We start from the raw sequence: 15,160 nt of genomic DNA, 5'->3' as shown, positions 1-15,160 counted from the left end.
AATGATAATTTCTTATACTGGTATGGTACTGTAGTAAGCACATTTTTCTAATTTTAATGAGGGTAATTCCTTTTACCTAAAAAGAGTTTATTGTAAAGTGTTATCACATAGGAGCTTTTTTTCACCATTTAATAGCTATAAATGAATTTTCTCTCCCCTTTTATTTATTTCTCGAATCCTCACAGTCAGCCTGTGAGATAAAAGCAATGAAAAGTAAGTGAAAATGAATTAAATGGAAAAGTTCACCAGGGATACTTAGAATTTCAATGAAGTGTTATATGTTGGAAAGAGAGTTTGGTGTAAAAGAATAAAAAAGTATGTTATACGTTGACTATTTTAAATCCCACTTAAACAAAATAGTCTTCAAAATATAAAGTTTATACTTATGCAATGGAAATAGAAACAGATCATATCTATTGAAATTAAGGCTTCAAAGGAGCTAGAAATGTAATAAAATGATACTTGTCCTAATCCCAGATGGTCTCTTTCTACGGGAGAAAGGAAAAAAAAAATCAAGAAACAAATCAAAAAGCCCCTCTCTCCAATTTCAAGGGAACATATTGGAATGAATAGGGCACATCATGCCTCCAATGACACAAAAATAAGTGGTACTCTAGGTGTATAAGAATTCTTTTAAAGATAAGCCAAGATATGTTCTCATTCATAATGTAAATGATATTGCACTATCACAAAGACAGCATAACCTGCAAAGACAAACTACTAGTGCTGTCATTTTTCTCTTATCTTTTACTCATACCTACATTGCATTACAAGTTATTCCTTTGGCATTTATGGGGCTGAGAATCAATATTTGGTTAAGCCAATAAATGAATTATTCACTTAGTATCTCCTGCCTAATTGGTAGCTGTTGTTAATCGAGACCTCTATGTCTCTGAACGGCTATTCTGGTGCTCTGTTAGTTTCTTACCCAATGAGTCCAGAGAATATTGAAGGTTTAACCCCAGAAAATCAAGGGCCATCAATTTAATGTATACTTGGTAATTCTAATGAGGTGTTCACTTTAATATGTGTAAAAATTACTAATGTAGCCCTGTACCCATTTTACTTATTTCTCACCCTAACATCCTACCCCACAATTAAATTTGTTTTAAGGAATAGATGACATTTATTTTTTATAAAGAAGCAATTGTAATGAAATTTTTTCATGATGGTAGTTTGCTGTTTAAATGTCCAGATTAAGGTTATTCATAAATTATTTATAATGGATACTACACAGGAAAGGAATTAAAATGTAGGACAGGATCTATTAGAAACAGACCATGACACTTCGCACTTTCATCTGGATTCACTCCCTATGTATGAGTAAAGTAGTTAGAAAACGCTTGGTATTATTCACTTTTTAAATATACAGTTTCATGTTGTTTGATTTGTTTCATGAGGTATAATTATGAAAAAAGGAAGATTTACCATTGTTTTTGTTTGTTTGCCATTTAAAATGGCAGAGTAAAACACATTTTTGGAGAGGGACCTGAGAAGTAGTTGAATACATGAACTATCTGCACTAAATATTGATATCACTATCTGAGAGTACTGATCTCAATGGACAGACGTTCGTACAATTTTTTTCTGATACAAGAGCCAGATATTAGGGCTAGACTCTGAGAGACAGATCATGACACTTCACACTCACCCTTGAGTCTGACTATTCTTATTCCGTTTCAGGAACGATTCCTTTTCTAATATTTTTGAATGTTCAACTATTAATACCAGTTTACAAAAAGGTATTCTGTTCATTCCCTGTTTTACAAACCCAAACACATACTTCACAGCTCAGCCAAATAGTACCTCTTCTGTAAAGCGTTTTTCTCCTGAATCTCCAGGACTATCGTACACATTTCTATCACATTTCGAATCTCCCTATCATATTGCATAGTACAATCTATCATAGGCACGTGCACCTGTAGCTTCTACACCTCTGTCTGACCTTTTGTACTTGAGGACGGTGACCATGTTTATTCTTTATGGAAACATCAGAAAAGATCACAGGACCTGACCAGTATCAGCCTTTCGAAATGGTGAGATAATAACGTTAGCGAATTAATAAATTGTTTATTTAGTAATGGCTTCTTATTTATAATTGTAAAGTTACACATAATATTAAACACACACACACACACACACACACACACACACACACACTGACTTAAGGAAAGTAATTTTCTACAAATCTGTGAAAGGTGATAAAGTAAATGGTATCTGAGTTTCCTTCTAGTTCTAATATTCGATAAGAAGAGCACCAATAAAAATCAAACACGATATATAAGCTGGCAATTAGCAAGAAGAGAAATAGTTGCCTAAATAATATATAAGTTGATCGATATTATGTTATTACATAAAGACAAAATGAGATATATACTTAATGATGAATTAAGATGCTATCATTTACATGGTAATATTTATTTTAAAAATATGGTAATGAACAGAGTTTTCAACAATGTCAGAAATTGACAAACTAGTAAACTGTTTCCAAGACTATGTAACTTGGAGTTGTTTATTTGAAAATATTTATAAAATGCCTTGCTGAAATATATTTGCCCTTCAATGTAGAAACTCCACTTGTAGAATGTAACTTAAGAAAATAAGATATGTACACAAAGATAAATGTGCAAAGATCTACTCTGGACACATATTTATAGTATTAGAAGATTAAAAAGATATTGCTATTGGGCCTTATTCAACCATTAACAACCAGGTTATAAAATATTTATTGATAGTCTAAGCTTATACGTAAAAAAAAAACAGTTACTAAACTATCTGAAATTCTTAGATAACATTATATAGAGAGAGAATTTCCTTTGTGTAGTAAGGCGTAACATTGGTTTTTGTTTTCTCTTGTTTTGGTGGTTTATTTTTATTTTGCCTTTTATTCTCTCTTTATATTTGCACACTTACTTTAGAGAATACTATCACTTTCTTTAATTATAAAATAAGAATTAATGATATAAATATAAGAATATTCAAGAGAATAATGAAAATATAAAACATCCCTATCAAGATTTTAGTAACATATATCTTACCTAACAAACGAACAACAGAAATAATGTTATTTGAAAATAGCCTTCAAGGTCTTTCCAGATCTTACTTTTGTGAAGCACAAAGTGAAATTTAGACATTTACTAATAACATAAAATATAATCAGAATTAAATAAATTGCAGAACATTTTCCTTCTCTTGCTTATTGAACTCTTTATGAGATCAAGGAAGCAAAATTATTATTGTTATTATTAGAAAATTTTCTCTATTTGCCTCGCCTTTTAAAAATACAAAATCAAACAAAAAATTATATATATATATGTATATATATATACATATATATATATATATATAGTGGCCAACCGACCTTATTATCCATTCTACTCCAATTTTTCACATATGTTTATAACTACTATTTTTTCTCACACATTTTTAAAATTGAGATATACTTTACATGCCATACAATTCACCTTTTTAAAGTACACAATGCAGGTTTTTGTTTTAGTATACTCACAGTTTGTTAAGCTGACAGCACTATCTAATTTCAAAACATTTTCATTACCTCGAAAAGAAATCTCATATCTTTTAGCAATGACTCCCCATCCTCCCACCACCCCCAGCCCTAGGCAACCACTGATCCACTTTCCATTTCTATGGATTTGCATTTCTCTCTGCACCACCACCACCAGCCTCCACTTACACTGTACACTGAATTGTGATCCTACTGAAGCCCTGCAAACAACCCCTCCTGCTGCCTCTTGTCTCTCAACATCTCAGACACTAAGTACTCAGGCGTGGCCATTTCAGCCTCATCAAAGAAGGGGGCATTTCCTCTAACTCTAAGTACAGTCTGTACGTCAAGAAAGAGTTGGCTTTAGGTGTTCCTACTATGGTCCAAGCATCCTGAGAAAAAGTTGAACAAAGACACCCCCATTCTCCTTTTCAATAACTGGGAGACTTGGTGGTGACTAGTAACCTAGGAAATTACCATGAAGTACATGGCACCTGTGTGGTCCAGGGACTTCAGCAAGGAACGCCACGTACCACTAAGCATGCTGATTGCTCGAGATCCAGGATAGTCGTGCCTTAAAGAGCAGCTTCCTGATGACATAATCTTCATGTAAATACACAGTTCCAACCCAGCTCCAGCCTCAGGCCTGTCCACTGAAATTGCCCCAAGCCTCTAAATACTTGGTTTCTTGGCTCTCTAAGTCGTATCCCCAGAATGGACCCACTGGCGGCCCTGCAGCTTCCCAGATGTTGGGTGCCAATAGGAAGACAGAAGGAGCAACCTGTGCCAGTAAGAGCACCCTAGGCTTCAGGTACAAGGAAGAACCAGAAGGAATGCAGTCTCAATAGCTGAGAAAGAGGGTGCTAGGTGCCCCAAAGCAGGAGAGCAGTGAGGGACATACAAGACTGTAGGATGCCCAAGTTAGAGCAAAGAGTCACCCTGTTTAGGTCAACCAATTACTTGAGATCCTGGAAAGCAAGATCCCACCAGTCCTGCCAGAGAACACATGGGTCCTTTCCAAAAGAAAATTGGGAACAACGATAGACTCTTTTCAGTGGCTTTGTCCCCAGAAACAAAGGCAAGAGGCTGGAAGGCCAACTGCAAACGGACAAATCAGCCTCTGAGCTAATAAGCAGCTATTCTGGACTCTGAGGATCCTGAACCTCAGGGCCACATGCAAGTATAGAGTGTGATCCTGGAAGAGGAATATGGACCTCTGGAGAGTTTTCTAGCATGCTTGGAAAGACCCAATGAAGAATCCTAACTCCTGGCTGAATTTTCAGATGGGAATTCCTGGGTCAACATGGCTTCCACCTATATAGATGAAAGGAAAGGGAAAAGTGCATCATCACACAAGCATCAACCATCACAACACAGGTTCTGAGAGTGGAGTAGTCACAACAGAGACAGGAGCTTTGAAAGTCATGAGAGACATCCCTGGAAAATTGTCAGATTCAAGGATCAGTCATCTGTCAGATTTATTCCCCTCCCCCCCCAAACCCTCTGACACTTCTGCCAGGAGCCAAGGTTCATAAGCTTGGACCAATGAAACTAGATTCTACAGGCCAGTTTTCCCACTGGGTCAATTTGTTTAGGGGATATTTTGTGAGTGTTGGGAGGAAAAATAATTTTCCCTCCACATTTCTGAGTTCTTGGCTAAGCCCTCCTGCTCCTGTAATAAAAAATTAACAGGGGAAAAACAAAGAGAAGTTTAATAACATGTATACTACTTTATACATGGGGGAGAACCCAGAAAACTGAGTACCTTGCCCAAACTGCCCAAGCCACCACCTTAAACACCATCTCCAGCTAAAGATAAAAGGTGTTGGAGTGGGAAGTCAGTTATGGGAGGTTATCAGATAAAACACAGGAAAGGATGTTGTGCAGGTTCATCTCTGCCTTTTCCATGAGGAAGAGTTTCTACAGGAGATTTAGTCACCCCTCTCCTCCTGGTACAGAGTGGGAGACACACTTACCATGGAAATTTCCCTTATAAATGTAAATATCTCTTATCAAAGGATAACTTCTACTTAGTTTAAGAAGAACTGTGTCCATTGTTCCTTAAAAATAACTAGTCTAAAATAATCCTTACACTGAAGAGGCTATTTCTGGGTGGCAAATTCTATTCCTCTTCACAAGTAAATCAGAAATCCATCCTCTATAATCTCCTTGGAGGAAAATCTCTAGAATCAAGGTTTGCTTGAATATGGCAATGTCTCTGGAACCAAACAGTGGGTAACAAAATAATAATTTTTTGTTGTTTTAAGTCACTGACACTTGTGCTTATTTGTCATGCATCCAATAATTAATGCATTGACCATTCAAAAAATTAAGAAACAACAAACTCATCCCTCTCCATCCTACAACTCCACTACTTAAATTTTTGTTAATATAATCAGAGACCTTCATGTAACTTAAGATTGTTAAATGTTACTCTGTGAGTGGGTAATGAGTCTGTCTGCAGTCATTCCCTTAAATCAATCTGTTATGGATGGCAGAAAGAATAGGCCCTTGGGGAGAGAGGGGCTGAAAAAGAAGGAGGGAGTAAGGAGAGACAAAGGAAGAAGGAGATGAAGCTATTCTTAAGAAAAGGTACAGCTTATCAGACCAGCCAGAACTAGATTTTGGTGACTGAGAACAGACCAGGACACCATGTTGCCCCTCAAGGTGAACATTAGCTAATTGTAATGGATGACAATACTATTAGCATTGCAGGTAGGGAAAATCCCCACCCCCACGTGCCTCCATGACAGCTTTGACAAAAGCCAAATAAGGACAAGAGAATTCCACCTCCCAACAGGAAGGGGTTGTCAGTGAGGTCCCACCTAGGAACACCTATAATGCCACCTATAAAACTTGAATATTGCGAACCCTCATTTTACAAGTAATAGATTCCCAAACCCCATCTCTCTTTGGCGCAGTTGCTCTTCTCTAGGCCTGTCCATTCCCACTATTTTGAGAGTGCACTATCTTCTTCTTCTTTTTGAACAATAAATCCACCACTTGCTTGGCTTATTCAGTGTCATTGAATTCTTTCCTGTGATGACACCAAGAACCAAATTGAATCCAGTATGAACCACAGTTAGCAGCAAGTCCTCAAAGTATTGATAGGTTACTAATACTTTTATATAGTATCATAAAATTTTTTGTTTTTCTCTTTCGTTCAAATTTCCCAAATATTTTATTGCAGTATTTGGCTTTGTTCTGTTTTGTTTTAAGTGAGAGGACAATTGGACAACACGTTGAAGGACTTTGTTCCTCAGTGAGTAATAGAGTCATTCTTAAAAATCTTCAATTATTCCTGATGACCTTTATAGTCACTTGGTGTTCCTATAATGACATTATACCACACACACAAGCAAACACACACCTATATAAGCAATAGAAAAAAATAAACAGATCAAATAAAAAACAAATAGCCCCTTTCTTTGGGGAAAAAAAAATAACGTTATGGTCCTGGGCCTAGCTCTTTCCTTATTAGTAAACGCTTTATAAATTTATATTATACAAAGTGTTAAAGGGAAAACCATAGGTTCAAAATGGTGTCATTTGTGCTAAAAGCCCATGATACCAAACCTAGATTTAATACCTGACCTAATCACAGTTTCAACCTCTCCCAGAAATGTCATCATAATCAACTAGTCTGACATTTTCTGGTCAATAACCAGTAAGATAATCTGTCACCTGGGCCATCTCCTTTCCCCCACTCCATAAAAAGAAGAGGCAATATACATGATAAAAACCCTTGCCATGTCCTTCCCTCCCCCAAAAAGGAGGCCTGGTGTAAAACTAATCCTTTTCTTTCATCAATAGCTCCCTTGCCTCACCTGTCTTCCTATAAAAACTTTCTATTTTGTACAAACACTTAGAGCACCCTCTAGTTGCTGGATGAGATGCTGCCTGATTCATGAATTACTTAATAAAGCCAATTCTACCTTCAAATTACTCAGTTGAATTTTGTTTTTTAACAAAAGTAATTTTGTTAAATTATCCTGGTACTTGTCACTGGGGATAATTCATTTCCCTCAATACCGAGCTTTTATTTGGTTAGTATTTCACAATATGGATATAACCATTTTAGTAATTTTGAACTCACTAATAAAACAAATAAAATGCACAAATAAGTGACTTCAGGAGGATACATGTATTGATGGAGGTCAAAATTCTTTGACGTTCTTTTCTCATCTTAGCATTCATCATTGTATTTACTGTATCCTAATTAACCAGGGTTTTGTGGTTACAACATGGTGTATGACTTGGTTGTTTTCATTGAGTAATACCATGACATATACTCTATTAATATTATAAATGGAGGAGAATGTGTATAGAAATTTTGCTGAAAAAAGATGAAAAGATTTTCTGCTTTAATTCCCAGGACTGAATATTATGAGATATCACACTCATAATTATGTTTAATTACATGGAAAAAAATGATTTTTGAAGATGCCATTTAGATTACTCATCAGTTGACTTTTTGATAGTGAGAAGGGACATGATCTGGGCAGACTCAATCTAGTTACAATAGCCTCTTAAAACCAGAGACATTGCCTCAACTAGCAGCAGAATGGGAAGTCAGACTAGAAGTGTAAAAATGACTGACGATGCCCTTGCTGGTTTGTAGATGCAGGGGGTTATGTGACAGAGCACAGAGTAGACCCAGCTGACAGGTGGCAGGGAATTGGGGACACAATTGAAATGGGCTTGGAACTGGATTAAAAAATATTGAAAATCTCTAGAAAATCTGCATACATTTTATTTAATAATCCTGATGCTAGTCATCCTCTGAAAAGGATGGTCTCTTTTTATCATGATAGTGGATTTGTTTTACCATATTCTAATAATTTAGCTGCCAGTAGTCCGCCCCCAAGGGCATGTTACCACACTGCTGGAGAAGGCAGAGACCTACACTGTTTCCCTCCACTCAGTGAAACCTTAAAGGAATTGTATGGAGGGCCAGCAAGCCCCCTTTGTCTCCCTCATAGAGTCTAGAACAGCAGGGGACAGACTACATCCAGACCTGTGGTGAGTGGGCACAGAGCAGGCAGAGCTGACTGTGGCTCTCCTCCGGTCTGTCACCTGAATCTACAGAAGAGTGTCTCTTGGTCAATTACCTGTTAAAGGATCACCTACTTCCTTTCGTCTCCCAACCCCAGAGAGGGCACAGACAGCTCAGGGGGAGTGCTATAGTTGCGTAACTATATATGGAGGAACCTTGCCAGCTGGCTTTTAAACTCTGTAGCCTTAGGGGGGGCGGGGAGGGTGGGTGTGGAGGGTAAAGAGCATTTAACCCTCTTCCTCTCCCTGACAAGCAAGCAGAGGCCAAATAGATGGGAGAACGGAAAAAAAGGTCTTATTAGAACAACAGCAAGGGAAGGACCGCATGAATCTCAATATATCGACAGGAAACGCTCGGGTCACATTCCAGCCACTGTAAAACTTAATTTAAAACAAAATAAAAATACTAGACCACTGAGGGGCCATATCTCCCCCACCAATGTCTCTACCTGAGAATGGGAGAGGCTTCTAAGAGCGTGTCCAGTGTGGTATGAACACAGAGAGGGTTGGGCACTGACGGGGTGACTTTGGGAGTGCTGTGCTGTGGTGGACTCAGGGCTGACCCAGTCGGGATGCTGCATAAGTACCTGTCAGGTCTCCACTTGAACTTCAGACAGGACAATGATTTCTCCCCACTGAAGGGATATCGTGAGGAAAGGTCTCTAGTAACATTTTTGCCTTTTTTGTTCTGATGTTAGTATAGCCATCCCAGCTCTCTTTTGTTTACTGTTTGTATGGTTTACCTGATCCCTTTACCTTCAACCTCTTTTTTAATTTAAAGTGCATTTCCTGGGTAGAGCATATTGGTATTTAAAAAACAAAATTATTTGCCAATCCCTGTCTTCTGATTGGAAATTTTCAATGTTTAATCCATTTACATAGACTGTAATTACTACTACGAGGTGGGATTTACTCATTCTTTGGCCATTTTTTCTCTATTTTTATATCTTTTTTGTTTCTTTATTCTCAATAAATTCCTTTTTTTGTTAAAAACATATCTCTGTTTGTACACCATTTTAAGTCCTCTGTTTTTCTTTTTATATATTTCTTGAGTTATTTTCATAGTGGTTGCTGTGAAGATTGCAATTAACACTTCAATTTTAAACAATCTAGTTCAGATTAATATCATCTTATTTTCAGTACAAAATCTTTGCTCCACCGTAGCTTCATTCCCCTACTTTGTGCTTTATTGTCATACAAATGACATCTTTGTATTTTATAAATACACGAGCACAGTTTTATGATCACTTGCTTATGCAATTTCCTTCTAAATCCGATCAGACTTACAAATAAATACATTTATAATGTTTTAATATTAGTCCACGTCGTTGTATTTACTGGTGCTTTTTATTTCTTCTTGTGGATTTGATTTACTGTTTAGTGTTCTTTTATTTAAGCTCGAAAAACGATTGAAATAACTCTAACGTAGTTTTTGAGCTATATATAGAGTATGTTGTGATGAAGAATATCGAACTACACAACACAATGCTCATAAAATTGCCACAATTCTAAATATCTCAACCGCTTCATCTCTAGTGGGGGTGGTCAAGAATAATAAAGTGAAAGGGGTTAGAAACAACACTAAAAACCTTCTTATCAGTGCTTTCTATAAATTTATTTTTCCTGTGGGTTACAGATTTCTGCTCTCATGTAATCTAAAGATTATCTTCTCTGCAAAGTGTAAACACTTCCATTAGGGAAGCCGATGTGACAAAACATAACTTCTTCCTCAAGGTCTTTGCAGCTACACTTAGAAATACCCTTAGGAAAAACAGATTACCACTGATGAAAATTAGCTGGAGTTGATCTATACCATAAATTCTTCCAAAGGTTATTTAAACAATCCATCTTTACCTATTCTAGTTATTACAATTCATTCAGGTTGAGGAAATTCTGTTTTAAGTGAGAGATGGTTTTTGATGCAATTGCTTGTGCCTCTCCAGAGGGCACACGGAGCGTAATACTTTAGGCAGGGTACAACATTTCTGCTGAAGTTGCCACAACCTCTGCAATAGCCCATAGGCTGGAGAAGTTGGCGGTCAGCATTTGACAGAACTGAGACACATAAAACTCCATACCCTTGATTCTCAAGACTGGCCCCTGTTTGCTTTGAATATGACAACTTAGTAGGCTCCTGACGCCTACCCTCTACTAGTCAAGCCCCACAGTCTGTAAATCTCTCTTTAGTCTTCCATAACTGTTTTATGTCCCATTCATCCAGAGTTCAATTTTAAGCACTTTGGGAATTTTTCTTTTTAAACTTCTTTGTTATTTACGAAACTCTTTTACATTCAGCGTCTCATTTATTTTATTTCACAAAGATCTTCCTATCTGGGAGACATTATTATACTTATCTTATTGAGCATCATGGCTCAGTTTAGAGAGATCCAGTGCCATGTCTAAGGATACAAAACTGCTTATTTACAGTATAAAGACAAATCTCTGACTCAAAGTTTAATGTGCCTGTGATGTGAGTGCTGTGATTCCTGCTGTAGCAAGAATTCTTGACCCCTTTTTGTTGGCAGCACTCTGAACACTGGAACATTAGACCCTATACTTGAAGGAATTTTTAAAAAGTCTCAAAGCAACACTAAACAAGTCATCATAATTGCCAGGCGATAACAACCACAGTAAAATTATATTTCACATTGTCTTTAAAAGCATCTGCATTTACTTACTACTCACTCTGTGGCCTTTTAGCACCATATACCGCATTTGATTAAAACTATTAATTACCCTTATATATTCACAAGATGGTGTTCTTGCCTGATTCAAGAAAAAACATGGTTTTTTCAACAGGCTTACTGTTTCAGCACACCCACACCTCTAACTAACAGTAAATTAGACGATGCTCTGTTCAGTGCCTGATATTTCCATCACACACACACACACACACACACACACACACACACACACACACACGTATGTATATAATTTATAGTCTTATCCTCTCCAATATTTTTTACATTGATAAAAATTTGGTAGTTACTTCTGAGAGGACTGTGGTACCACAGGGGCTAAGGAATACCAGTTTAAAACCTCCAAAGCATGTCATGGTTCAATTAAATGTCTTGCTAAAAAGCAACATGAAGATCAAGACTTTTGGTATCTCTTTTTAAATGCAGAAATTCTGACAGTACATTTAGTGCGATGTTTATACAGTTAGGATATTCTCGGAAGAAGAAATTAGTAATTTATTTAGTTACTTCTTCCTTAACTGTGAAAATGCTATTTCTGAATTTTTTTTTCATTCAGCCCTTTGATGGATTTGTACTTTAACAGGAAAAACCTTTTCTTTACAATGTTTCTTCCAAACTATCTCCATAATCAGAATTTCAGGGACTAGAAATTCTCCCATCTTACAAATCCTTCCAAAAGTTAGTTCTTAATTTGTTGTCCAGTGCTAAGTCAAAGGAACACCATAAGCAGAAATTTACTGAAAAAAATGCTAAGTAATAACAATAGCAACATTTATTGGGCACATTATGTGTCAGATACTGTTTTAAGTTATATATAATTTAATTCTTACAGCCATCCTGCGAAGTGAGTATACTTATTACAGTCATTGTCCGACTGGGGAAACTGAGGTACAGAGGGGTTAGCTATGCAATTTACCAAAGTCAAACAGTTAAAGAGCAATAAAACCAGAGTTTGAATCCAGGTATTAAGGATACAAAGCCTTGGCATTGAGGCTATATGAAAAAACTAATTTAAAAAGGGAGAGACAGATGAGAAAAAAAATTAAATTTAAGAAATGAAAGAGTTTGGTTTTCAAACTACAAGATGATGGTTCTATTTTGTTCTCATTGCTACTAGATCTGATTCTATTCCCCTTTCTTTATGAGGGACTGACCTAGAAGATCTATAGTTTAGGCGTCTGAGTCAGTAGAGTTGTTGATGCAGAAACTAGAACATGTCAGTGCATCTCAAGGACTCTTTTAAGATGCAAAGTGAAAATCCAAACCTTGACACATCTTTTCCCTCATTCTTTACCATAACATCAGGAGTTACAGTTACACGTTAGGGTATTCTGGGAGGAAGAAATTAGTGATTTATCTAGTTACTTCTTCCTGAGCAACTCACAAAGGTCCAGGTTAGTTTTCACAAGAGAATCGCAGTGTCCACTTGGATGACAGCCTACCTGCTCAGATTATGGTAGGAGGCTGGAACCTGATTGGGAAACGTGGAAATGATCCATCTATTGCCCATTTGCATTGCCCATTTTCAAGTCAACAAGGTCTGACATGACGCCGAATGTGTCCTAGGATAAATCTGCCACTTATTTCAGGAAGCACAGGCTTTTCAGTTCAGTACTGACATGTATCAGAGCTTGATTAGCTGTCTTAGGTGAGCTTTTCCAGTAAAGTTCTAGTTCTGTAACTAAACAGTGAATAGTTTTCATACTCATGCCAAACTACCCAGGCTTATGTGAGCTGCTGAATCTCAGCCAGCTGCGTGGGAGGTGTCCCTAGCATTACGCTTAGTGGCTGTTAAAAGTTCATAACTTTGAAAATAGAAATCCATCTTGAAAAGTCTATGCAGTCATCTGGAATGTGGATGGATTTCTCAAACATAAGGTAAAGGAAAATACTGACAATATTTTGGTAGATTTACAATAGTAGAAAGGCAAAATCATTCACTGGAGACAAGCATCTTTTTTCAGGTATGAGTGATCATGAGAAGCTGTATATATTAATCAAACAAAGCAAAATATTTTAGTAGCTTGCACATCAGTGTGAATTCTGTTGACAGAGTTATAGGTCCTTTAACCCCAAATTATCCTTAGGTCAGTAGTCCACAAAAGCCCTCTTTAATATTATTGTAATTATGACCTAGATCTTTACTTTAAAGCAGTTCCTACTTTTATTAGTAGGATGAAACCTAAATCACATTTAGGATATATTTAATTTACGTAACGATCATAATTTTTCCACTGGGATTCTTCATTTTGTGTCCTATATACTGAGCTGCTTTTAAAATGTCACATTATCTTCATGAAAAGTAGTGGCCACTTTTTTACAGAAGCCATTTTTTGTAGTTAAATCTCTGAACTGTTCTACAGTGTTTCCCCTCAAGTGCCAAAAGAAATGAGAACATATTTTTATTTCAGGTTCCTTATTAAAAGCTTCATTTTCTTGGACAAATAGATTGTGTTTAAGTCCTTGGGTCAGTAGAGATGGTCTCCATAAATCTAGAATATTTAACCCAAAAGATTGATTAACATGAGCTCACACATTGAGGTAGAGCAGTTCTCTTAAAAATCATTAAGAGGTTTGAGTATACATTCTTTTCACTGAATAAGATAATATATCTGAAGTTATTCAGAAAACAATTTATAAAATACACGTCTAAAGCTAGGTCTAGATGTGAAAAAGATTTGGCCCCAAATTCCTTATGCTACCAAACAGAATAGATTGGTATGTTAAGTATCATGCCACTTGTTTCAAAATAAAAGGATTCTAAAAGAGTATTTTAAAATACTCAAAAGGAAAAAAAAAAAAAGAAGACTCTCTCTGCATAAAGATGTTTATTGCAGGTTACCTGATTGCCATTTTTTTTTTACTATTATTATACATGTTAAAAGAGTACAATTAAGTATAACAAGGAAACACTTAAATATAATATTGTATAGCAATTAAAATGTACATGTATTGAGGTGCTACTGCAACGGAAAAAATACTAAAAAAAATACTAAGACAAAAATATTACATTAAAGTTGTATTCACACGAAAGTAACTAAAACTCACATGTTCGTTTGGACAAGAGAACATGGCCAAATGAGAACAACTTGAATGGCAGGTAAATTGTTCTCTTTCCTTATGAAGAGTTTTATTAATGTTACTGCAGTTTTTATTATCTTCTATGATATAACGAAAACACATACAAATGATAGCAAGCTTTAAAAAGTTCTCTCTCCTACTTGCTATTAGTTGCCTGAGAGACATGTTTCAGCAATGACTAAATGGATAAAAAGCAATAACTTCTTGAAATTATTAACTTGCAAATATATATATATATATATATATATATATATATATATATATAGAGAGAGAGAGAGAGAGAGAGAGAGAGAGAGAGACAGAGAGAGACAGAGAGAGAGAGAGACAGAGAGAGACAGAGAGAGAGAGACAGAGAGAGAGAGAGACAGAGAGACAGAGACAGAGAGACAGAGACAGAGAGACAGAGAGACAGAGAGAGACATAGATACATAAATATAAATAGATAAAGTGAGCTGGGAAGAAGTGCAATACAAATATTCCTTAACTGTTTGAGTCATGTGATTTCCTTTTATATTGAATTTTATCATAAAAATACTGTTATATTTAAATAATATAGAAAAAACATTTTTAATCTCAATTTTTTATATTAGGTTTCTTAAGTCATTCTTCATTAACCTAGAGATTTGGAGACAATATGTCTTATCTCCTCTAGTTGTAAAGTCTTGTGAATTATTTAGTGACGAACTGATGATTGAAATGGTGGTTAAACAATGGCACTATCAAGTTTAGGAAAAGTCAGAAATATTCTCCAAGTGCCCACCAAAGAATAATTCTGCAAACTGCATTTACTGAAGAGTATTTAAAACGTTTCTAGTGAGGA

The sequence above is a fragment of the Rhinolophus sinicus genome, chromosome 16, assembly GCF_057876585.1.
Source record: "Rhinolophus sinicus isolate RSI-liver-muscle chromosome 16, RSI-T2T, whole genome shotgun sequence".
NCBI classification, from domain to species: Eukaryota; Metazoa; Chordata; class Mammalia; order Chiroptera; family Rhinolophidae; genus Rhinolophus; species Rhinolophus sinicus.
This window is presented reverse-complemented; position numbering follows the sequence as displayed.